Below are 27,427 nucleotides of genomic sequence, written 5' to 3'. Positions count from 1 at the left end.
GGGAACATTTGTGCCCTATTGGTGGGAATGTAAATTGGTGCAGCCATTATGGAAAACAGTATAGAGGTTCCTCAAAAAATTAGAAATAGAAGTATAGTATGATCTAGAAATTCCACTTCTGGGTATCTATCTGAAGAAAACAAAAACACTAATTCTAAAATATACATGCACTTCCATGTTTATTATAGCATTACTTACAATATGGAAACCACCTGTGTCCATCAATGGATGGATTGATAAAAAAGATGTCACACACATACACACACACACACACACACACTGGAATACATTCAGCCATAAAAAAGAAAATCTTGCCATTTTAAACAACATGGAAACATGGATGAATCTGGAGGGTTTAATGCTAAGTGAAATAAGACAGAGAAATACAAATACTGCATTATTTCACTTATATGTGCAATCTAAAAAAACAAAACCCAGTTTCACAGATACAGAGAACAGATTGGTGGTTGCTAGAATGGAAGGAGATTGGAAAGGTGGGTGAAATGGATGAATGGGATGAAGAAGTGCAAACTTCTAGTTATTAAATAATAAGTCATGGGGATGTAATGTATAGCATGGGGAATACAGTCAATAATATTTATTACCTTTGTATGGTGATAGACGGCAGCAACTTATTATGGTGATCATTTCACTATATATACAATGCTGAATCACCTGAAACAAATAAAATAATGTATGTCAATTATACTTCAATTAAAAAAAAAAATCATGGTACCTGTCCACATATACTGATATTCTAGTGGGGAAAATAGAAATTAAATGAATAATTTTACATAATATTGTAGAGTTAAAAAAATGGTCCCAAATGAATCATGCCTTTTTTGTCCATGCCCTATGCAGTATGATATTTCTGTGCTTTCCAAGAAAAAATGAAATCTGTCTTTCTACCTCCTTGAATAGGGGGTTGGCCTTGTAAATTGCTTTGGCTAAGAGAATGAAACACAAATTTAGTGTGTGAATTCTGGATCCTAGATCTTAAGATGCCTCATAATTTCTGTTCTTGTGCTTTTATAATCCTGTCCTGAGACAGCCATGATGTAGGAAAGCCAGTTTAGTATGTTGGAGAAAGAGTTCACCACTTAGCACCAACTTCCAGACATATGAATAAAGCCATTTTGGTCTTGTATTTGATTGAGTGAGGCTGGGAGAGACCAGCACATGAAATACATGGCCAAGTTCTAGAATGTGAGCAACAATAAATTTTTTTGTTTGTTTCTTTGTTTATTTTGAAGCCAGTGAATTTTGTGATAGACTGTTACACAGGAGGAGGTGATACACATAATCAATTAGATAATTACAATTGGTTATTTTTTTTACAAAGGAGAATTATTAAGAAGGTCTTGTTCAAGGAGATCTGAGAGATAGTAAAGTTGAGTTCTGCAAGATGAGGAAGAATTCACAAGGTGAAGGGTGTATATGTTGGAGTTGGGGGATTAAAAGGGTAGTATATCATTCAAAACAGGACAAATAACATAATCTGGAGTGAAAGTCAAAATTTAAGAAACCAAAAGAAGTGAAAACCAAAAGAAGTCAACTGCATGACTGGATGACAGGAACAGAGGAGGAAAGTAGTGAGAAATAAGGCCAGTGAAGTCGTGATGGGAGTTTTATTGTGTACTGTGAGACAGAAGTTAAAAGGGATAGCCATTTCCCTAAAGAAGCATGTTATAGCAGCACTGTGGGGGGGACAAGAATAAACACATTTTGACATAATGTAATCCAGATGTGGGTGAAATAAGTAATTTACCATAACTTCTAAGGACTTTAAGTGTAGAAGACAGAGGCAATTTATCAAAATGCTATGAGATTATCTTGTTTGCAGCCTATAACCCAGGACCTCAGGGACTAGTTACTGAACCAACTATTCCTAAAGTGGATATGGGCCCCAGTTCCACATAAAGATGCAAAGATTTCTGGGACACCTGGGTGGTTCTGTTGGTTGAGTGTCTGACTCTCAGTTTTGGCTTGGGTCATGATATCATAGGTCATGGGATGGAGCCCGCTTTGGGCTTTGTGTTCAGTGGGGAGTCTTCTTGAAGATTCTCTCCCTCTGCCCTTCCCTCACTCACTCACTCACTCACTCTCTCTCTCTCTCTCAAATAAACAAATCTTTAAAAAAGAAGATGCAAAGATTTTCACTTTTTATGTGTTTTTTTTTTTTTCCTCTACCGAAGTAACAAATTAGGGTTATGGAAATGTTTTTAGATTCACAAAGTTTTAAGAATCTTAGTGATTACTTAGTTCAACTCTTTCATTTTGTGGATGAAGAAGCATTTTTCAGGAGGGTAGACTGATCTGCATAGAGTTTTCTAGCCAGATAATGAGGGCATTCAGAGTGGAATCCAGGTCATTTGATTCTGGTTCCATGGTTTTACTAAGATTGACTTCAGTTGGGTATTTAGCTGCCTCAAACTTGAGGGGTACTTGGTCAGGTCCTCCTTGATGCTCCTTAAAATCAGATCTACCTCATTAGGCTCACAATTAAGGGTGTCGTTAGTAAAAAAGTCACTCATGCCCATTGTTGGTCACTCAGTTAACTGTTAATGGGACAGTTAATAATGAACTTTATCCTGTATATTTATGCTCCCATTTTCTTTAAGATCTTACTAGGCTGATTCAGGGATAATTTGGAACTCCCATCACTTTCAGGTGATATCACTTCAATGGCCAAATGCTCCTTTGGCAATGTTCATACCTTTCAAGAGTGCTTAAAATATGCCACTAAAAATCTATGTTATTGGAAAGAAACAAAAAAGACCCATTGTCAGGGCCAAACCTCTCCTCAGTGTCCTATAGAGTATTTTCTATTCAATTTCTTCACGTTCGTTAAATGGGAGATGGAGCTGAATAATGTCAGATGGAGAAAGACTGCTTTGCTACCATTGTGGGTCGCTGGGCATTTTCCTGCAGTTTTTCAATGGCAGACCTGGCAAGGGCAGTGCTGACAATGTTACACTTCAACTGTAAGAAAACCCTGCCTGCACCAGAATTGCATTAGTATTTATTGCTCTAAACATGGGCATTTTCTTCATTATCCTTTTGAGTTCTTAAGTATTAGAGAGATTTCCCCTTCCTAAAGGGGATCATTTGAAGAAGAAAGCTGTTTTGTTTTGTTTTTGTCTTTTTCAAACAAAAACTGTTATTTTATTATTTTTTTTCAGATTCTGCTTATGCAAAACTTAATGCATGAAAAAAAGAAGGAAATCAAGATAAGGGAAAATGCCAGAAGGAAAGTATCTCTTTCTACATATACTTGTACTTGCTGACTGCCAGTAAGGATCTGCATTATACCTTCCTTTTATCTACCTTGTCATACCTAACGTTCCAATGCAACAGAAATGGGATGAAAGATAGCCTAGCTTGATGCCTTTTCAAAATTACAAAATCCTTAAAGTCATTCCATTCAGACAGATATATGTAGACAATACCCTGCTTTTAGTGAAAATGATGCATGCAGCCCTGAATGCAAAAATTTATATCTAGCAACAAAGAAAGAAATGCGATATTTCACATTTGAAGCTTTCACATGGTTTTTGTGCTTTGTGTAAGTTCTGAATTCATTATCAAATATATTCTTTCAGAATCAACTCAAAGAGCTGCCAAGGGATAATTTTGGGCAGGGAGCAACAAAGTGAAAACACAGTTGTTTGGAGTTTAAACAATACATCATTTTCAATTAAAACATCTCTAGTAAATTGCAGATTTGGGGGAAAATGATTATATTCTGTGATTGAGCTTCTTAAGCCACAGGGCTTTTATGATGAGAAGGGGCATCTACGTAAAATGTAAACGAAGGGTGAAAGTGTATGTAATCATACAGTCTTCCATTTTGAGATGTTTCATGTATGATTCTGTGTGTGGGGGGGTGCGTGTGCACGTGCGCACACATACCTGCGTATGTGTGTTTCAGAAGACGTTGTTTAAATTGCCTCTATAACTTCTCTTATCAACCTACCTGGATCCAATTGTACTAACATTTTGCTCACCTTTCAACTTCTTTAATGTCTCTACGTGGTTTGAAACAACATAAATTTGGCTTCCTCGTCAAGAAGCTCATTTAGCTGCAGCTTGATTGCAAGTAATTTGCCCTAAGTAGCTCCATCTTTTAATTGTCTGTGCCTTTTTCCAATCTATAAACTGTAACTTCAGGCAGGCCATTTTTGTCTTACTATTACCTCCTTAGAAAAGCATATCTAATAATCCCCATATCTGGTGGCTTCAGGCATACCTCACTACATGAACAGAAGGAATAGGATTTTCATGCAGTTCTAATTGATTTACAAAATAAATCCCCCAAATTTTTGGTATCTGGAAAGAGGCAAATCAGATATGATCCACAAAAGTTAATGTTGCATCTTCCGTTATTTCAAGAGGAAGAGATAAGAAGGAAAACGGAATATCAGCCTTTTTTTTTTTTTTAGATTTTATTTATTTATTTGACAGAGAGAGAGAGACAGCCAGTGAGAGAGGGAACACAGCAGGGGGAGTGGGAGAGGAAGAAGCAGGCTCCCAGCAGAGCACAGAGCCCAATGTTGGGCTCGATCCCTGAGCTGAAGGCAGCCGCTTAAGGACTGAGCCACCCAGGTGCCCCTGGGAACATTAGTCTTTATGATCACTAATGACAACTGTAAGAGAGTTCTCACTGATAACAGAGAGGTTGTAAAAAGGAAGGTTTTTTTGTTTGTTTGTTTTTGTTTTTTTGTCTTCAAATACTGTTTGGATACTCCCTAAATTCTTATTTTATTCTGGGACTAAAGAGAGATATTCGGACCTTCCTGAACTGGCATAATTCTCTAAGGGAGACATAAAACAAGACATCATGACATCTCTGGGTTTTCTTAATCTATGCATAAACACCCTTTTTAGGAAGATCTCACTGAAGCTCTGTGATATAAGATATTGTTTCCAAATCCATTTATTCCTCGCAACTAATCAATTTTACCTAAATTATACCATAAATGTATTAGATAGCCTTACATTCAGGGATGAAGCATTCTAAACATGTAAACTATGTATCTTTCTGATCTGTGCTTTTTAAACTTTATTCCAAAGCTAACTGATAAAGTATAAAATATCCTTCCTATTCTCCTGAACATGTGATGAGAAATTATTGTGTTTTCATTCCCTTATTTGTATTTTTAGTAAACACACACTTTCTTCATCTCTATTTGTTCTCCAACCAAGTGAACATTTCACTTCATTCTTGCTTTAGAAGCCATACACTGAAGTTTCAAATGTTTTAATTATACAGTTCTTTTAAAAAAGAAATAAATAGCAGACCTGTCTCCAGTGGGAATCTGATTCTAGAAGGATTGAGGATCTAGGGATTAGCGTTTTAACATTTTATTATAGACCTAAGGTCAGATAATTGAAGAACCATTTTATTAACCATTTCCTACCACATTCTTTTTTTATTTTTCTACCACATTCTTTATTAATTTGAAAGAAATGCCACTGATATAAGAAAAATTCTTCACCTATGTCGGAAGTTCCAGTTTACCATTTTAGTTTAGATACACATCCCTGAATATCAGCTCAGTGAGAGCAAGGCACAGCTTACCTTAAGTCTTTGGTCCTAACTAGCAGGCAAAAGGCTTGAGAGCTTTATTTTCCTACAGAATGTTTGGAACCCTAAACTTGACAATCTCAGGAACTCTCTTAGTTATAGCATCAGTCTCTTCTACTGGTCCCTGCAGAAATTAAAAAAAAAAAAAAAAAGAGTACAATTAGCTCTACCATTTGTTTGGATGATTACTGTTTTCTTTTTTTTAATGTTTTTTTATTATATTATGTTAGTCACCATACAGTACATCCCTGGCTTCTGATGCAAAGTTCTCCCCAAAGATACAGACGTAGTGAAGAGAAGGGCCATATGCACCCCAACGTTCATAGCAGCATTGTCCACAATAGCTAAATCATGGAAGGAACCGAAATGCCCTTCAATAGATGACTGGATTAAGAAGCTGTGGTCCATATATACTATGGAATATTACTCAGCTATCAGAAAGGATGATTACTATTTTCAAGACTAGTTTTATTCAGAGTTGAATTCTGAAATATCATTCTTTTCTAGATTTTTCTCTTTGAGCACACTGCTAGTCTAACTTCTATACATTTATTTTTTTTCTTTGTAAATTCGAATATTATAAAAGCAAAGGCCTATGGGGTGGATCAACAGATGGCTTCCACATAGTATACTCAAGGTCAAGTTACTACGTTGTGTGACAGTTGTGCAACTGATACTGAAGTCTGTTATATAGAGAAAGTAGAGAAAAACTTGAGAGCCCTTCCTTACCATGGTATGCATATGGCATTCTGTCCCAAGACATTTGGGCTGTTGGAAACAGTTGTTTTAAATAAATAAGGACTAGGTCCTTACATACGTATATGCTCCACAATGTGTAAGAGAAAAAAAACCCAAAACCAACCAAACAAAAACCTTGTAATGTTATATATGGACATAATCTTTTGAAGAGTAGTACCTACAATGTTAATTCATTCATTCATTTATTCATGTGACAAAAATTTATGAAGCACCTATTATGTGCTAGGCCCAAAAGATATAGAGGTGAACACAATAGGAAGGTAGTTAGCTTCATGAAACAAATATTTTCCTGGGAAAGATTGAGACTAATCATTGATTGTGTGATGGTAGCTTTGGGTGGTAGAAGCAGATCCCTTTAGAATGTTTAGTTAGGGCCAGTATCCATAAAAGGCAACATGTAAGTCCAGATTTGAACTGTAAGGAATAACCAGATAAAGAAGACTATTTCGAACAAAGATTAAGTGTACCCATAGTGCAATTCTGCGCCACCACTGAAGAACCACAGGAGCCACCGTCCCGCACGACCAAAGCTCTCTTCACACCATCTCCCTTTCATGTTACTCCCAGCTGGCTTAGCCTTTTTTGTTCTTTCCCATTTTTTATCCCACTTTTTTCTCCCTGCTATTCTCTAACCCTTTTTCCCCCTATTTAATCCAAAATTGATAGGGCAGCAGAAGTTGAGAAGAACAATGATAATATTTATTGTTCTATATTACCCAATCTGCATATAATTAAAAGTGCTTGCTTTTTTATTCCTAATGCCTATAAACTATAAACGTCAGCTCAATGAGACTAGAGACCAAATCTACTGCTTCCTCTGTTGCTCACATTATCTGCAGCCAGGGACCCACAGATGTTATAATACAAAACCCACAAAAGCTTATTTCAGTGAAAAACTGTGTCAGTGAGCAAATAAACAGACTTATGCTATAGTCAAGAAATCACATGGATAAGTTGTTATTAATGCACAAAAAACATATGTAGAGTCACTGCCACTTAAAAAATACAAACTATTTTAAATAACTTCATGTTTAGTAGCATCTGATCTCAAATTTACACTTTTATCCACGTAGGTCATCTTTCAAATTTACTGGACAGGTTGAAATGCTTGTAAGACCAATTCTTGGGAGTCCTGAAGCGTTTCACTGGTAAGTCTCCCAACACAGTTATTTTTGGATAAGCGTCAGAAGTTCGGGGTTGTTATCTGACTATTCAAACAACGTAGACAATAGGTGGTGAATGTTGCAGATCTTGTTTCTTATCAACTCTGCATCAAATTAAAATACCAAGAATGCAATAATATTTTTCTCTGAGTCATGTATTTTTCCATTAGTTTAAGGGTCTTTTTTTAAAAAATTTTGCAGCTTAAGGTACCCAATGAAAAATATTCTTTGAATCTGTACTTGATTATTAGTCTCACTTACTCTGTGCAACAGCAAGGATCCTATTTTCTTGGAAATATTTGAGACAGCCTCATGGTGAGTTATAAAGTTATTAATGTTGCTTGATATTTGCTTTGACAGCTGCTCTGTACTCTCTTTAATCATCTTCATCATGGTCTGTACTTCTTTTTTCCCTCCATTTCACTTTTGTCTATCTTACTTAGAGAGGATGATGCATGCAGAAAACCTGATAAATCCTTTTTCCCTTCACATTCCCCCCAATTTTCCTATTCCACAAATGTCACTTCATTCCTTCAGCCATTGATTTAGTCACTCAGTAAATACGCATTCAACACTTACCATAAGCCAGGTCCTGGGTGAGGGGATAATACAGAAGTGTTACATAAAAGCATAATTTATGCTTTTAATAGAGGTCTTAAGAGGCTCAGGACAGGGTGGGAGCCTGTGACAAGTCCCATTACACAGAGTCTAAGAATGTGCGTTTCGGAGTCAAGCAGATGCAGATATGAATCCTAATTTCATGACTTACTAGCTAAGTGACATTTTATGAGCTCATAAGCTACTTAAACCTTCCCAATTTAACAACAAACTTTAGTTTTCTCATGTGGAAAGTGGGAATAATATTTTCTTTAATGATGATTAAATAAATGTAAGGCCTAGGTCACAGTAAGACTTTTAAAAACAACAATAGCAATTATGGTGAAAGGAGTGGTAATAAACATGGTAATTATAATAATGACTATGATAAAGTTAATTAAAATAATAAGGGAAGGCACATGATAAATAGAGATTTAGAAATCAGAGAAAACGAAACTAGCAGCATGGGGGGGAAGCCTTGAGACAACTGGCATGAGTCTTCAGAGGAGAAGTTGTGAAATCTGGTATGTAGTCAACTGGAGAGACTGGAAAGAAGTACTTACCTTCGTTGACTAACCTCAGAATAAATGCCCTAGACCAGGAATCTTTAATTCTTATATTATTTCATTAAGATAAGTACTCTCCCCTCCTTAATCACTATTTAATACACAAAACAAGTCAGAGAAGTTAAGTCCCTTTTTCAGTCACCCAGCTAGGAATGAGGGGAACAAGAACACTCACACAAGATTAGCTTCCCTGTAGGCAATAGGCGCGGTGAGGAGAAAGGCCACTTTGATTCAGTTTACATTATGTTCTAGTGCACAGTAGAGTCCCTGATGGCTATTAGGTGATGGAACGAATCACTCCACATTCATGTTTGTTCAACAGTTCATGCTAATTCTTTGTAGGGCTTGAGCCCTGATGACCAAGTTAAAGTCTCTGTGCTTTGCCTGGTATATAGTAGTGTCCTTGAGTTGGGGAATCAGAAATCTAACTGTATTGTTCATAACAGATTGGAAAGGCAGATGCTGGTGGGGAGAAGCAATACAGAAGACTCGTCTTTGTATGTAGAAGATAAGAAACGAAGCTTCAGAGTAGGCAGGTAGTAATGGGGAATAGGATTGACTGGATGGGGAGATGTGGGAGAGTGCTGTGTTTTCACCTGGATGACTGAGAGTGACAGTGTTGTTAAATTATATGTACTTTTGAAAACACACACACACACACACACACACACACACACACACACAAGCAGTGCAGGCAAGAGAAAAAAAGGAAGAGTTATTGGGGGATAGAAAAAAAAGAATTTTGGATTTGAACCTGTTGTCTTTTGAATAGCTGGGAAAATATCTAAATATTCAGGAAGGAGTAAGACATGGAGTATCAAAGCTTAAGAGTATTATAGTAAGGTTGTAAATATGACTTTGAAAGTTTCTAGTACGGAGGTTGTATTTGTAAAGTAGAAATGATGGAATTTCTATAGGGGCTCCCATTTTTATTGTAAAGGCTATTTATTCTTTCAAATTAAGTCAGATCTCAGAAGAGGTATAATTACATGAAAATCTTGGCTAAACTTTGTTCCTTGGTTAAAAACAAGACACAAAATTCAAGTATGCTTGTGAAATGCAAAAACATTTTATTTACTCACAAGCGCTAAAACTCAAGGCTGATCTTCTCATTTAAACAAATAATTAGTTCTGGAAATAATAGTTTAAACAAGCTAATTAATGAACTTCAAAATTTTCCTTTCCTGCTGTGGACTTCAGCTTGTCTTCAGTCTTCTGACTTCACACACACAAAACATCGACTACGCTTTGATTTTGCCAATCTGAAAGAGAGGTTACTCTCTCAGTATCATGAATCAAAGCACAAGGGTTCACTGTCTTTGCCATTGCCAGATTTCTTTCTTCCTATAAAGATATGCAAGCCTATAAAGGAAAATTTCTTCTAGCCAGCTCCAGGCTTTGCCCTTTCACAATGTTGCTGGTAAAGGGAATAAACATCTCAACTGAGACACAGCATTTTGCCTTTTAGAGAACAGATGTGTTGTTGTTTGCATAGCTTCCAGGGGTTCTGCCAACTAGTGGGCCTTATTATGGAAAATAACACTGGAAGCTCTTTAAAAACACTGTTGCTGGGGAGTCAGCCTAGAGCTGCTGCACCACGTATAGCAGCTTTTACTGTGTGTAGTTATATTTTAGGAACCATAATTATCCTGGAAACTTAATAGAATCTGTTAAACCGAGCTGTGTTCAAACAGAATTAGGTGAGAGCTTTAGATCTAATAGAGATTTCTAGAGATAATTTTCAGGTATTGAAAATGAATAATTACGAGCTAAATATATCTTTGCAGTCTTCACTGTAATAGCGAGGGATACATGAAGAAAGTTCTATGGTATGATGTGTGTTAAAAATGGTTATGGAGAAACATTATTATATTTTTTTATAAAAAAAAATAACCTGAAAGGGTCTCCTCATTAGTGATTTTAACCTCAACTCCTATATTTTTTACTGTCATTAAGCATTTATCCAGAAACTAGGGATTTTAAATTTGTGTCTGTTTTTAGTAAATTACTATTGAAAAATCACCAAAAACAAAACAAAACAAAACTAAAAAACCCTACAAAAACAAACTTAATGCCTTACGTGAAGTTCCTGGGGACAGTTTAGAAGACACACTCACAACTATTCACAGGAAATCAGAGATCATCAGGACTGAATCAGTGACTCTGATTTAATGCCTCCAGCAAATAACTCCAAAGCACAAACACAGGCTTATCCCAAATATGTGGAAACAGTTCTGCTTTATTGGTCCAACACTATAAGACTTTGCAGTTCTCAATGATAACATTGTGCATTATCTTTTCCAGTGTTTTCCTAATTAATTTTCATTGTGCTACCCAGTAGCTAATTAATCTGAGTAAAAGATAAGCTGCCCTGGGTTTATTTTAACTTTGACAGGCTGACTGACAAGGCTGGAGATACTAGCCAGCATCTCTCACTTGGTGCCTTAGATTCTACGCTGTCCAGACCTCCTTATTTTCTTTCAGGAATGCCTCATCCCTTGGCTAGGGTGGTGGCTCTGCCCCAGTGGCTCACTCATTTCTTAGCCTTTTTGAAATTGATGTTCTTCATGCCCATTAGGGATACACATTAAAAGACTGTTCAAGATTAATAGTGAAGGGCTAGAAAGGGTACATAAATAGAGACACTTTTTTCTTTTTTTGCATTTTCCTCAGCTTCCAACACATTCTATCAAATTAACTAAATTTTATGGTCTGTTTTTATTCATTGATAAAAATGCATGGAAAAATACTTCTTGTACTCAATCAATACACAATTTGTTACTACTACTAGCAATACTACTTCTACGACTGTGGGCCAAGAATATAACAAAAACCTCCTGCCCTTAACATCCTCTTGGTAATCACTGGGAGAAGGCCAGTGGATCTGTACTTAATTAGAACCTTCTGTTCTTCTTTACTCTGCCCTCTCCCCAGCCCTTGCCCCAATGAAGGAGCTCATCTGTGGACAGAGCTTCTTGATATTGCTGGTTCAGTTAGCATTCTGCCAGTGCAGTCATGACTAAAACAACAATAAAATGAACACTGACAACAGCTTCCTCCTAGAATTTTCAATTAAAGATTGTGAGGACAAACTCTTGCCATAATAATTTGACTAATGGAATGTCATCAGAAAGATTAAAAGAGAGAGAGGGAGAGGGAGAGAGAGAGAAAGAGAGAGAAAGATAAATCAAAATTATTTGGGAAAAAATTAAATCATAGAAAAACAGATGCTTGAAAGTAGTACTGAAAACAAGGACAGCCCCTGAAGGCTGTCTTTCCTCTCTGCCACCTAATTTTGAGAATCATAGCCAGAGTAAAATTTCATATCAGAGAATTTAGAAGTAAATGAGAAATAGCTTTATATGAGATAATCTTTTCAGAAGGCTTCACTTGGGATGAAAAAGGCCTTTCAACTCAAATACTTGTTATTAAACACAATTGTTGGGATGGTTTACTGGAATGATTCTGTCCAATAGGTCCGAAGATATACTATGTGCCATGAAAACATATTTGTTCAGAGCCCCTTTTATGAAATCATCTTTTCATAGTCCTCTATCCATGTTCATTTCTGCTAATACACTACGATTTATAAAATATTACCTTGCCCACTAATGTGACTGTCAGACTATCAATGCCCACAACCTCAGATAGGATTTGTGTAATATACCCCATGGGGTTTAAGTTAGGTGCATACATCTCAAAATGGTACACAATACTTATAGTTGTGGTTCTGTTTTTCACCCAGAAACTAAAACATTAGGAAATGTAGAAATTCAGGGTAATAAAACAATTTCACCATTAAATCAGATTGTGGCCAGGGAAAGCCAAGTAATGTGTTTTGATAGAGTGCTTTTATTTCCTTAATGAATTTGTCGTGATCCAGCTCAGCTTTTCAGATTTTGAGTCCTCATTTCTTCATGCATACTGAGCATGGTTTGCTTTCATGGTTAGCCTCACATTCACTAAAGTCACAGAGACTGATGTAAAAAATCAGAATGCCAGTGTCTCATTTTATGAGAATTCAAACCATCACACAGACTAAAATACTTTCATCAACATGTCTCACATCTTTCCTTGAAAGTAGATCCCATTAGAAAGCAAATTACATCCGGAAATCTGCTTGGTGTGTGCATTATTAAGTTACACGCTTTTAATACTATTACATCTTAATTCTGGTTTTGAGAAAGCATGCATTGTTTAAGAACATACTCTCTTCTGCTTCAGAAGAGTGTTTGCATGAGGTCTGCCAAAGTTTTTCCAAGTGTCTTTCTTTTCCTTGATTCCAAGACTGACAATCTCCTTTTGAATGACTCCTTTCCTTAATATGTTAATATATTCAACTAAATTACAGTTTGTCATGAAAGTTTAGGAACCATTGTTTTTAAGATGACTTCATTGATCTTTTCTCTAATCCAGAATATATTGAATTAACTTTTAGCTCAGAAGACAGTTTTAATCTATTTTCAAATTCTTAGTACATCTTTACGGTAACTCATAGTTAAACCCTCAAACACAAATGATCGTTTTCAATAAATATATAAGTTCACCTACCTATTGCCTTTTAATAAACATTGTCCTTTAAAAGATACTGGTCTGTGTGCCTTATAAAACAAAAGCTACACCTGTCTTGTTCATTATTATCTTTACAGTGCAAGCTTCAATATAGGATCATGATAAGCGCTGAACTGAGATTTGTGAATAAAATAATGTTAGTATTAATTTTATTAGGTAGTTACTGAAAACAACTTTCTTACTTGCCTCATTATTAATTAATACTTACTAAGGTACAAGTATATTTAAATGTGTAAAGGAAAGCAGGCTGTCTCATAAACGTAGCCTAATATAAACCTCACAAGTTTTGTGACATGTCATATTTGCTTGGAAGTATTCAAAATCCTGTCATTAAGAAAGATAATTATCATCAATAACAACAATCGATGCCAAATTCCATATTAATATTAATTCACTTCTCTGAAATTACTTTCTTTTAAAAAATTTTTTTTTCTTTTTAAAGATTTTATTTATTTATTTGACAGAGGTAGAGACAGGCAGCGAGAGAGGGAACACAGGCAGGGGGGGTGGGAGAGGAAGAAGCAGGCTCTGAGCAGAGGAGCCTGATGTGGAACTCGATCCCAGGACCCTGGGATCACGCCCTGAGCCGAAGGCAGACGCTTAACGACTGAGCCACCCAGGCACCCCCTCTGAAATTACTTTCTGAATTAGTTACACCCCTAATTTATTTAAGTTCATTATATTTATTTTATTTGATCTATCTAGGTTTCTTGAATGTAAGAATGTTTCTTGAATGTAAGCTTCTTGAATGTAAGAATGATGATTTTATTTTTAAATTTTTTAGAGGTTCCATAGTTACAAATGTAGTACTAGGGATACAGGGTATTGCAAATAATATTTTCTTTTTTAACTGAATCTTTTATATTTCATTTATTTTTTAAAAGATTTTAAAAAATTTATTCATTTGAGGGAGAGAGGGAGAGACAGAGAGAGAACAAGAAGTGGGGGAGGCAGAGGGAGAGGAAGAAGCCTGCTTCCAGCTGACCAGGGAGCCCGATGAGGGGCTTGATCCCAGGACCTAGAGATCATGACCTGAGCTGAAGGCAGACACTTAACCACTTGAGCCACTCTGGTGCCCCTGAATCTTTTATTTTTGACATAGAATTTGTCCAGTGGGTTTCTCAGTGAGTGCCTTGTGGTGGTTGGGTAAACCTGTTTCTATGCCCTATTTCAGGGAAACCGTATCACCCAATGTGAGAATATAACTGCAGACTAAACATTGGGAGATGCTCATTCTAATCTGTTTTGAATTCTGTCTGGCTTGGGTCTAGTCCATTAACTTCACACTACTCCACACCTTAGAAAACCACTTGGAACTTTACATATGTGTATGTAGAATATTGGGTGTATTATACATTTTTTTTGGTTTCAAGTTTTTATTTAAATTCTAGCTAATTAACATATAGGGTTATATTGGTTTCAGGAGTAGAATTTGGTGACTTATCACTTGTATATTTTTAAAGATTTTATTTATTTATTTGACAGAGAGAGAGAGAGAGCACAAGCAGGGGGAGCAGCAGGCAGAGGGAGAGGGAGAAGCAGGCTTCCTGCTGAGTAGGGAGCCGGTTGTGGGACTCAATCCCAGGACCTTGGGATCCTGACCTGAGCCAAAGGCAGACATTTAACTGACTGAGCCACCCAGACACCCCTCATCACTTGCATTTTGGATAAAGTTTTTGCATTTTCTCTCTGTCTTATGTGTCCTTCCTCATCCCATCACTATAATATGAATGAATAAAGGGAAAATAAAGGTGTCGTAAATGTCTCATCTTTCACAAAGTGAAGGGCAGAAGGCTGACGGTGGCAGATGACTAAAATATATCTTAACATTTTCAATCAAGGAGTAAAGTTTTCCATATTTTCCTATGTTTTCAAATTGCAGCTCTATTCAATATTCAGAATTAAGAATTGAATGTTATTCTTTCAGGGAACATTTTAATCAAAGGCATAAAAAATGGATCAATATTCAAAGGGCAGGTCTGTTTGCTAATTGATTATCTTCACAAACATTAATTACATATTATATTCAATAGATATGATTCCTTCATGAATATACCTGATAGCAACTGGTTCCACATATATGAATCATGTTTTAATTGGTTAATTTTAATGTTATGAGAAATATATTCACTTATTCTGAAACAAATGCCTTCTTCTAAGTAAAGTCTCTTTGTAGACGATGTTATTTGCTATTGATAGCCAGGCTTTGCTACTGATTGTACACAGACTTTTGGACAACATAGGTTACCAAGCCATGTATAGAATTTAGATTCCTTCCTTTGCTGTAATTACTGCCATCTATACATTAGGCATTATTACATCTTCCTGTGGTAAGTTTCTTGAAAATTCTTTCAGTCTCTTGGATGAAAGCATTGGAATGTATGTATTGCCTTACTATTTTTATCTTGATAATACATTGAACTTTTTTGTCTGATATTATTTTACTGGTTCTTTTAATGATGCATTCATCTCTATCTCGAGTAGTAGCTTAAAAAAATAAAGCCACCAAGGACTCGATATTAAAAACCAAAGTCAAAACTGAAGTGGAATGAAAAGATGTAGGGTATGAATGAAGGTATATTTGTATCTCGAATCAAAGCTTTGACCTCTAGGGTAAAAATACAAAATACTCCAGTTGCTATAAAAATACATAATGATTGAGTTTTTTTTTTTTTTGACAGTGTAGAGGAAGGAATTGAGCTAAGATTGAGATAAGGTAAGTACATTTAAGCCTAAAATCACAAAATTATATCTATCTACCTAGCTATCTATTTATATATCCATCTATACACACACACATTAGTTTATGCATGTACATATGTTTGTATATGTATACACACACACACCAATATTTCTTTTTGCCATAGCATATCTTTGTGATTTATACAGAATAAATGAGGTCACTCACACTGAGGTTCAGTCGTAACATGTTAGAAACTTCCATTTTTTATAATTAAGAGGAATGAAGATCTATTTGGTTTTAGGAGTTTTAAGGGATTGTGATAAGGAGATTATGTTTCCCTAATATTTTACTCATGAATTATAGTCAGAAATATATTTGGGAGTCTAAATTCTATGTAGATGTCAGAATAAGACTTCTGGCAACTGATTGTTCTCTGAAGGCAGGAATTCATGTGTGTAACCTGTGTTATTCCAAATTCATCTGCATTTATTTTTTTATGATGGTTGTGTGTGCAGTATGTATTAACTGAATATATAATAATCTCTCTTTCCTATTACCTTTCTTTCTTCATGGATGCATGGAGGTCTACTTCCTGTCAGGAGTGATTTTGATGTATTTTCAAACTGATGTCTAGAAATGCAGCATCCAGAAAATATCCTCTAACTCATATGTATCAGACTCATGAGGGATGAAAAAAGACATAAACAGATTTGTTCATTATTTTCCTAACTAGAATGGTTACAGATGACTCCTCAGACAAACATGGTTATGCCCAGGATCAGTTTAATCTTCCTTCTGATTTCAGCAAATGATCTGTGAAAAGCCTCAGAGATGAATATTTTTATAGAACTATGCAAATCATAAAATTATATATGTGTGTATTTCACATTAAAATTAATGCTCATAAAGAAACCTTTTTGTAATTCAACAAATCATAATTAAAGGATATAGTTTGTCCCAAGAGAATAATTCCCTATAAATCAGTTCACATAAAGGAATATTCAGGAAGCATATTTTATAACCTTAACTAATAATGACCAATTTTAGAAGAATGCACTTTAAGGAAGTAAAAACTAATAATTAACATGCAGATAATAAATAACACTGTAATGATATTCTGACTCTTGTATATAACAATTTGTGGAGATTTTGGTCATTTCCTTCCTTCCTTCCTTCCTTCCTTCCTTCCTTCCTTCCTTCCTTTTCTCCTCCTTCTCCTTATCATTTTTTAAGTCCTTTTACATAAGATTACAATTATAAAATAAGTCTTTAGGAAACTACATGGATATTTTCCATTTCATCATGAGATTTCTTCTAAATCCCGTTAATATACAGTATTGAAACTTGGAATTAACTGAAATACACATGCCAGAAAAGTAATGGTTCCATCCGTAAGACCTGAAATCATAAAAATCCTGGAGGAAAACACTGGAAAAAAGTTCCTTGAAACCAGTCTTGGCAATAATTTTTTGAATTCGACATCAAAAGTAAAGACAACATATTAAAAAAAAATAAAGAAGTAGGACTACATCAAACTCGGAAGCTTCTGCACAGTAAAGGAAACCATTAAAATGAAAAGGCAAACTATGGAATGGAGAAAATATTTGCAAATCATCTATTTGATGGGTTAATATCCAACATGTATGAAGAACTCACATAACTCAATAGCCAAAAAATCCCCAATCTGATTATAAAATGAGCAGAGACATTTTTTTTAAAAGATTTTATTTATTTATTCGACAGAGATAGAGACAGCCAGCGAGAGAGGGAACACAAGCAGGGGGAGTGGGAGAGGAAGAAGCAGGCTCCTAGCAGAGGAGCCTGATGTGGGGCTCGATCCCATAACGCAGGGATCACGCCCTGAGCCGAAGGCAGATGCTTAACCGCTGTGCCACCCAGGCGCCCCAAGACATTTTTCTAAGAAGACAAAGTAATGGCCAACAGGTACATAAAAAGATGCTCAACATCACTAATCATCAGAGAAATACAAATCAAAGCCACAATGAGATATCACCTCACACGTGTTAGAACTGCCATTATCAAATGACAAAAGATAACAAATGCTGATGAGGATGTGAAGAAAAGGGAACTCTGTGCACTCTTGGTGAGAAAATAAATTGGTGCAGCCCCATGGAAACCATGTGGAGGCTCCTCAAAAAATTAAAAATAGGACTGTCATATAATTCAGAAATCCCACTTCTGAGTATACATCCAAAGGAAATGAATTAGGATCTTGAAGAGATATCTTTATCCCCTGAAAATTGCATCATTTTTCACAATAGCTAAGATCTGGAAACAACCTGTATCCATCTATGGATGAATGGATAAAAGAGATGTGGTGTATATTATAATGGGACATTATTCAACCATAAGAAAGAAGGAAATCCTGCCATTTGTGACAACATGGATGGACCTTGAGGGCACTACACTAGGTGAAATAAGTCAGACGGAGAAAGACAAATACTATACGGTATCACTTATAGGTGTAATTTTTTTAAAAAAGTCAAACTTATAGAAACAGAGGGAAAAAGTGGTTGCCAGGGGCTAGGAGTAGGTGAAATAGGGAGAGTTTGGTAAAAAGGTACAGATTTTCAGCTATAAAATGAACAAGATCTCATGACCTAATGTATAACATAGTGATGATAGTTGATAACACTGTATTTTATAATTGAAATTTGCAGAGTTTTCACCCCCCCCAAAAACCACAAAAATCACAAAGCAAAAGCAGAAACAAAACAAACCTGATAAATATGATGAATGTGTTAATTACCTTGAGGGGGAAATCTTTTAACAATGTATACATTCATCTGATTGTCACAATGCATACTTTAAATATCTGACAACTGTATGTGTCAATGAGACCTCAATAAAGCTGAAAAAAAGAAAAATACTATAGATTAGCCCATTTGAAGAAAATTTCCCATTGGTTGGATAAAACAATCTTCAAATGAGTTGAATAACTTCTCTGAAATGTAAAAAAAAAACTTAAGGAACAAGCAAAATCAAATATTAACTTGCTTTAATATCTGTTTATTTTGATGTGAGTATTAAACCACTTGCTAATGAAGGATGTGTTGAAGGAAACTCATAAAAATTTGGGATTCAAAAAGTACAGGAAAGTAGGCAGTTGTAATGGAACTATTGTAAGGAATATGAATATTTGCTTTGTTTGTTTAAACTCACAGGAAACAATCCAGTAATTTTGAGTGGGGTAATTTCCTCAAATACTAAATTCTACAAAATTCTTTTGTAAATATGCATATATATTCTTAGTCTCCACACGGGAGAAGTCATATCCACTCACTTTTAAATTTTATTTTTCTCATTCTTTTGCCTCCATTCAGTTTAAATATTTTCAAAAGCAGAAATGATATTTGTTATTTTATCATGCATATTTTTTAAATGTTAGTATTAGAATTGCTATCTAGTCATTAAATATGCACATTTTATACAAACTTTACCACCATAATTCGATGTGGCAAAAGCAAATCTATAAAAGAACAATTATCATTTCTAATAAATGCTCTCTGACATTACAGCAAGTCAATGAAATTCACTTCAGCAAACATTTAATGAACACTTTTTATGTATGTGCTAGGCATTGAGGTTGTAAAGATAAGTAAGACATACTTTCCTTTCTATGTTCTAGCCTAAAGGAGAGGCTCAAAATCTTTGGATAAAAAAAGGCTCAAGGGGAAAATGAAGAATAAGAACAGAACAACTGACACTTTCATCAGTTAGACCTTGGAACAATCTACCAAACCATGGATCTCTGTAAAGGCTGCTGATTTTTTACACAGTTTGGACAGGACAAGCTACATAATCTGCAGGAGAAGTGTACTATAGAAATGGTGATCATTTGTTGAATAATTATCATGAACTTTAAGATGGCAACAAAGAGCATTAACCAAGTGTGGGCCCTTCTAAGCAAGTGGCCCCAGGTGACTCTACATATCACATGCCCATGAAGTCAGCCCTGAGGTTAGATCTGCTCTCGCTAATTCTTTAGTTCCTATTAGGATAAATTCAATGCCTGAAGCATTAATTTGATAAAAATGGTAGGTGTCTCTGGTGTCCAAGGAGCATAGATCAGGCCAGCATGGTTTTCTGTCAGTCTTTTAGCTATATGTGGCATTGCCCAGAAAAAAAATGTGAAGTAAAAATGAAAACTCACAGCTGCCTTCTATTTTACTTTTTTGTAGAGCTTCATTCGAAATAGAGATCTAAGAATAACTCAGGTGTTTATTTTCACTTTATCATTCTGTCATTTGATAAAGGGTGAAGTATAGCATGCTAACCTGTATTGGGAAATAACATTCGGATACCAAAGAGGATTTCAGATATCCTTCACACAGCTTACATGCTGTCAAGTAGCAAGTAAGTCCTGTCAGTAGCAACACTAACAGGTAAAATGTTACTGAAAAAACAAAGATGCTTCTGAATTTTCCTATACATAAAAAAATATTATGTATGACTATATGTTATCATCATTCAATAGAGTCATCTGATTATATCATAACAATGAAATATTACTTTTTACACTTGCCTGCAACCAAGATTTCCCCATAGCTATTAAAAGAGTGAGGAGAGATTGTTCCCTGACCTGGTGATTGTTGATGCATATCTCTATGTCTACGTATGTATACTTAGGGTTATACCAGATATCTACATTCATGGTGGATATTAAAATATCCAAGCTGATATGCCCTGTTGGTTTTATGTCTTAGGGATGACTGTAAAATTCACAAAAAGTGAAACAATTTAGTAAGACAAGTGAAATGCTGTTTAGCATCAGTATTGATTGTATGCATTCCACAATGAGAAAGTTTCTTAGATTCTAGTAAGTAAAATAAGTTGGTATTTAGTTACTAATGCATTTTTGAATTTTAACAAGTGCTCGTAGAAATCATTTTATACAAATTGTGTTTGAAGGCTAATGATTTGTGAAGTCATAAAATATAATTCACTCATAAATTTACAGTTATTTGAATTTAAGCACATGCATCCACAACCAGGGTCATATGCATATAAAATAATAATGAATAAATACATTTTATTATAAGGCTGCATAACTTATTTAATTATTGGAACAAGTAACGTTTCCACTTCAATGTCAAAAATGTACCACAAAGCACGATAAAGTATAACACATTGTAGATAAATTTCCTCCATATTGAATACTTTGAGATTTATTGTGACCCATTTTCCCAAAATCTATTGGGAGTTGTGTAAATATACAATTTATGGCTGGGAGATAAAATGTGGATTAAAAATTCCATTATCTAATAATTCAATTTGAAATTTGGCATGTAATTTACACACACACCAAACATTTAAACCTGGTGTATAATGCATGTGGTACACTGACATTACTAAATGTAATCTTTCTGTGTCACTTACTGAGAATAAACTATCTCTTCGCATATAATAAAAGCAATCAGATTTTGATCAGTTTTCTTAAGCCACTGTCCCATTTCATTCCCCTTTGCCTGGTTCTGATCAGAGGGAAATTTGTTTCATAATCTTTACTACAAAGCAAAGTGAAAGGGGTGCCTGTGTGGCTCAGTAGGTTAAACATCTGCCTTCAGCTCAGGTCATGATCTTGGGGTCCTGAGATCAAGCCCCACATAGGGCACCCTGCTCAGCAGGGAGTCTGCTTCTTCCTTTCCCTCTGGCCCCACCCCCGTTCATGTTTGCTCTTTCTCTCTCAAATAAATAAATAAAATCTTAGAAAAAAGAAACAAAGTTAAAGAAATGAATGAAGGAAACAGTAGTTCATAATAATCAGTTTATGACACTAATGCCATAAGCGAAAACCCTGGTGAACTCCTTTCTCCATCCTCTCCTGAGTTAGCAGGAAAGTGAGGATGACCCATTAAGACAATAAGAGCTTTTCCACTAGGGTCAGGAACATGACAGGGATATCCATTCTCACTACTGTTGTTCAACATAGTACTAGAAGTCCAAGCAAGCCTCAGCAATCAGACAACAAAAAGAAATAAAAGGTATTCAAATTGGCAAAGAAGAGGTCAAACTCTCACTCTTTGCAGACAACATGATACTTTATGTGGAAAACCCAAGACTCCACCCCAAAATTTCTAGAACTCATACAGGATATAAAATCAACACACAGAAATCAGTTGCGTTTCTATACACTAACAACGAGACAGAAGAAAGAGAAATTAAGGAATTGATCCCATTTACAACTGCACCAAAACCCATAATATACTTAGGAATATACCTAACCAAAGAAGTGAAGGAGTTGTACTTTAAAAACTACAGAACACTTATGGAAGAAATTGAGGAAGACACAAGAAAGTGGAAAAACATTCCATGCTCATGGATTGGAAGAGCTAATATTATTAAAATGTCTAGGCTACCCAGAGCAATCTACACATTCAATGCAATCCCTATCAAAATACCATCAATATTTTTCACAGAGCTGGAACAAATAATCCTAAAATTTGTATGGAATCAGAAAAGACCCCAAATCACCAACGGAATATTGAAAATGAAAACCAAAGCTGGTAGCATCACAATTCTAGACTTCAAGGTATATTACAAAGCTATAATCATCAAGACAGTATGGTACTGGCAGAAAAACAGACACATAGATCAATGGAACAGAATAGAGAGCCCACATATGGACCCTCAACTCTATGGTCAACTAATCTTTGACAAAGCAGGAAAAATATCCAATGGATAAAAGACAGTCTCTTCAACAAATGGTGTTGGGAAGATTGGACAGCCACATGCAGAAGGATGAAACTGGACAATTTTTTCTTTTTCTTTCTTTCTTTCTCTTTCTTTTCTTTTCTTTTCTTTTCTTTTTAAAAATTTTATCTATTTATTTGACAGAGAGAGAGAGAGCACATAAGGGGGAGCAGCAAGAAGAGGGAGAAGCAGGTTTCCCCACTGCACAAGGAACCTGATGTGGGACTTGATCTCAGGACCCTGGGATCATGACATGAGCTGAAGGCATACGCTTAACCAACGGAATGACCCAGGCATCCCAAAACTGGACCAGTTTCTTATACTATACACAAAGATAAACTCAAAATGGATGAAAGACCTAAATATGAGACAGGAATCCATCAAAATTCTAGAGGAGAATACAAGCAGCAACTTCTGTGACTTCTGCTGCAACTTCTCGCTAGACGTGACTCTAAAGACAAGAGAAACAAAAACAAAGATGAACTATTGGGACTTCATCAAGATAAAAAGCTTCTGCATAGCAAAGGAAAGAGTTGACAAAACTAAAAGGTAACCTACGGAATGGGACGGGATATTTGCAAATGACATATCAGATAAAGGGCTAGTATCCAAGGTCTATAAAGAACTTATCAAGCTCAACACCCCAAAAACAAATAATCCAGTCAAGAAATTGGCAGAAGACATGCACAGACACTTCTCCAAAGAAGACATACAAATGGCCAACAGACACAGGAAAAAATGCTCAATATCACTTGTCATCAGGGAAATACAAATCAAAATCACAACAAGATACTACCTCACACCAGTCAGAATGGCTAAAATTAACAAGTCAGGAAACAACAAATGTTGGTGAGGATGTGGAGAAAGGGAAACCCTCTTACATTGTTGGTGGGAATGCAAGCTGGTAGAGCCACTCTGGAAAACAGTATGGAGGTTCCTCAAGAAGTTAAAAATAGAGCTACCCTACCACCCAGCAATTGCACTACTAGGTATTTACCCCAAAGATACAAATGTACTTATCTGAACGGGTGCCTGCACCCCAATGTTTATAGCAGCAATGTCCACAATGGCCAAACTGTGGAAAGAGCCCAGATGTCCATTGACAGATGAATGGATAAAGAAGATGTGGTATATATCTACAATGCAATACTACTCAGCCATCAGAAAGGATGAAATCTTACCATTTACATTGATGTGGATGGAACTGGAGGGTATTATGCTGAGCAAAATAAGTCAATCAGAGAAAAGCAATTTTTCATATGGATTCACTCATATGAGGAATATAAGAAACAGTGCAGAGGATCACAGGGGAAGGGAGGGAAAAATTCAGAGATGGAGACAAACATGGGAAACTCTTAAATATATGAAACCAAGGGTTGCTAGAGGAGAGGTGGGTGGGGGGATGGGAGAACTGGGTGATGGGAGAACTGGGTGATGGGCATTAAGTAGGGCATGTGAAGAACACTGTGTGTTATATGCAACGGATGATTAACTGAACTCTACATCTGGAACTAATGATGTATTAAATGTTGGATAATTTAATTTAAATTAAAAAAAGAGACAATGGCAAAAGGAGCAAACTATGACTTATTTTGTATCATAGTGTACATAATTTGACATAACATCAGGAAAGAGAGACTATGCAAACATTGGGCTACTGAAACCAAATATTAACTAAACAACCACAATCACAAATACAATGAATTCTGCCTCATTTTATTTTGAGTTCAAATTTATTACATTTAGGACAATATATTTTGAAATATATTTCACTAGTAAAAAATATTGAGCCTTTTAAAACAAAGTGTTATCCTATTTAGAAAGAAAATTTCTAGAAATAAACTGCCTGTGAAAATAGCTACTTTATGCTTTAGAAATGAGTGTACTTATATCATGTTAGTATTAAATTTTATAACTATCCTGTCTACTAACATACTTTACATTTCACAGGCATAACGTTTTATGTTTTAGGATTTCATTTCCATTATTTGTTGTGCTAACTAAATGCCAAAATGAAAATATGAATAATTGCATTTTGGGTTACAGTTAAATCTTATGCATTTAAATTTTTTAAGTACTTTGAGTTATTACCTTTTTGTATTCCTAAACAATTTTAAATGTATTTATTTATAATGTTATTACATTGTTTTTAACATTCTTTAAGCATAAATTTGATTAATAAGTGCATATATGCAATATAGATTTATATATGCACATATATAGACACACATAGTTTTCTTTCAAAGCCACTCTACATATAATGACCATATAGAGTCCATGTTTCTTTTGATGAATCAGAATATGGGGAGGCAAATTAGTGTTGTAATTGTAGTGGCATTCTTCATTCCTCTCTGCTTAATAAATGAATACACTGACATTATTGAGATAGTCCCTAACTTAAAAGGCAGTTACCATCTCCCACTAAAGAGATTAAAAAAATAAGATTTTTATTTTCATTTTTTTTTATTTTTGCAGCTAGAAAATGAGTATATATCATAGACTCCTCAATCCGATTGCCCACCCCAGAAACTGAATTAGAAGACCATGAAGATCCATTTAGGCAATGAGTAGCAGCAGTACTTTCGTATACAATTAGTTTTCAGAGGCACCAGTGGCATTGTTTCTAGGAGCAGCTTCTAGTGCCAATGTGAGTGATATTAGCAGGGCAAGCTATAATAACTCTCCCCAGGTGCATTGGCAGAAAGACCCTCACTGAGCAAGTCTGAATGATTTTGGGCATAGCTCCTGGCTACATGGCTTCCAAACCTGATTTTCTAGTCTTTTAAGAATTAAGTGTCTTTCTCACTATCATTTTAATAAACAAAAATCTTGCTTACAACTGGGTTGCTTTCATTTGCTTTTAAATGAAAAAACCTCACTGATTCAAAAATTGCTACTGGTGGTGATTATAATAACGATCATCAGGGATTGGAGGGAATTTCCACTTGGTTGGAGATAGAAAGTAAACAGCTAGCTAGTATTAAGGGACGAGACTCTGAACATGGAACATTACAAATGCCATAAAAAATGTGAGGACTGTGGCTCTTTTTAGTGATATTGAACAACTTAAGAGAAAGAGGATGAGAGAAACAGTTTACAAATTAAAGTATGAAAGAGAAGGCAGAAACTTTCACTATTGTGTGGAAAAAATAATCTTATTTTTTGCAACTCTAACTCTCTAATAATTACAAAAACAAAAGGAAAAACAAAATTTTATCATGGATGGTGGGATCACAATGGCAACATTATTCTGGAATCTCCCCCAAACTCCTCCTAAAAACCAAAGAGATAAATCTGGCTAGCAAAGGAAATATTCCACAGATGATATCTTCAATGAAAACTATGAAACAATATATCTCCATGAACCTCAGGATGTGGAGAGAGGGGCTGTATGACCAAAACACCAATAGCTAGACCAGCACAAAATAAGCAGTCTGTTGGAAGGATAGTAGGAATGAAAGGGTAGCTGATCTGAACTCTGAGCTGTGGAACTCTATAATTGCCAAAAAGAAAAAAAAAAATAAAACCCCAAATGAAAAAAAATCAACTTCAAGTAGAAACCTGATTGACTGAGGTCAAGGGCGTTAAGCAAAGCTGGGCTATTTTCTCTTAAACTGTATTTGTAAGTAATGACAAAACAAACAAACAAACAACACCTTAACCATGTAACATAAGAAGATCAAATAGTGCTATGGTTTTCAGAAATATCCAAAAAAATACTCCCTCCCATAAGGACTGAGATTAATTGAGGGGAAATTGAAAGAAGAACCAAGTTGAGCAGAGCAAAAACACTATAGGTAAGAGAGAGAGTAGGTTCAGATTTTAAGGGATGAGACCAGGAGAGTGAAAGTCCAGTAATTACTGTAACAGTAAAATAAAATATCTGAAAGTAGGAGAAATGATTTGGAAAAGAAGGACTGAATGACTCTGGGAATCACAGATCTGGAGGCAGGGAAATGTTCCAAATGTGACTTAGCTGTGAGACAAAGAAAAGGTCACAAAAAGATTTAATGTTTTGCATTCCTCACTGTGACAACCTCAGAGAAGATATAAATCTGTGAAGTTGTAAAAGGTTCTCTGGCCCACTCCCATCTCTGCACAGGCACCCTCACCTAGTGGTTTTCTTACTAGAGAACAGCATCCATGCAAGATTAAAAAGCATTAAATAGAACAGAAGTATTATATAAGACAAAGAAATCATAATAATACAAAAAGCTATAATTCCCAATGAAGTATCACAATTATTAATATTAGCGTACCAACTACAGTAACAATGCATTTTATGAAAAAATTAGAAAATAAACGTAGGTATAGACAAAAAACAAATTTTAATGCACTTCTCTTACACTTAGATATAAATAATTAAGTAGATGTTATAGGCATATATCAAGCTTTATACATCGTATGAAGAATAAATCTTCTCTCCAAGAATATGATATTTGACCACATGCTAGGGGACAAAGAAAACTTCAATAAATTGCAAAACATGTAAATATTACAAACAGCTTTCTCTGACTGCAGTGCAACTAATAGGAGACATAACTGGATGACATCAGAAGCTTATTTCCTTTCTCCTTTTGGCGGCTTAGCAGAGAGTTGGTCAATTTGACTGAAGATATTTGTACAAAGATAAGACCATTGCCTTTTGTCATCATTTCTGGCATGCAAGTTCATTCTGCTAGAACCTTAGTATGAAGACCACAGCTTTTAGAATATAGAATCACTACTATCACCTTTGAGCCTGAAGTTTCCTTGATTTAGTCTTTGTTACTTGGAAAAACTAGGG

Source organism: Ursus maritimus, unplaced genomic scaffold (assembly GCF_017311325.1).
Source record: "Ursus maritimus isolate PB19 unplaced genomic scaffold, ASM1731132v1 scaffold_4, whole genome shotgun sequence".
Classification (NCBI taxonomy): Eukaryota; Metazoa; Chordata; class Mammalia; order Carnivora; family Ursidae; genus Ursus; species Ursus maritimus.
This window is presented reverse-complemented; position numbering follows the sequence as displayed.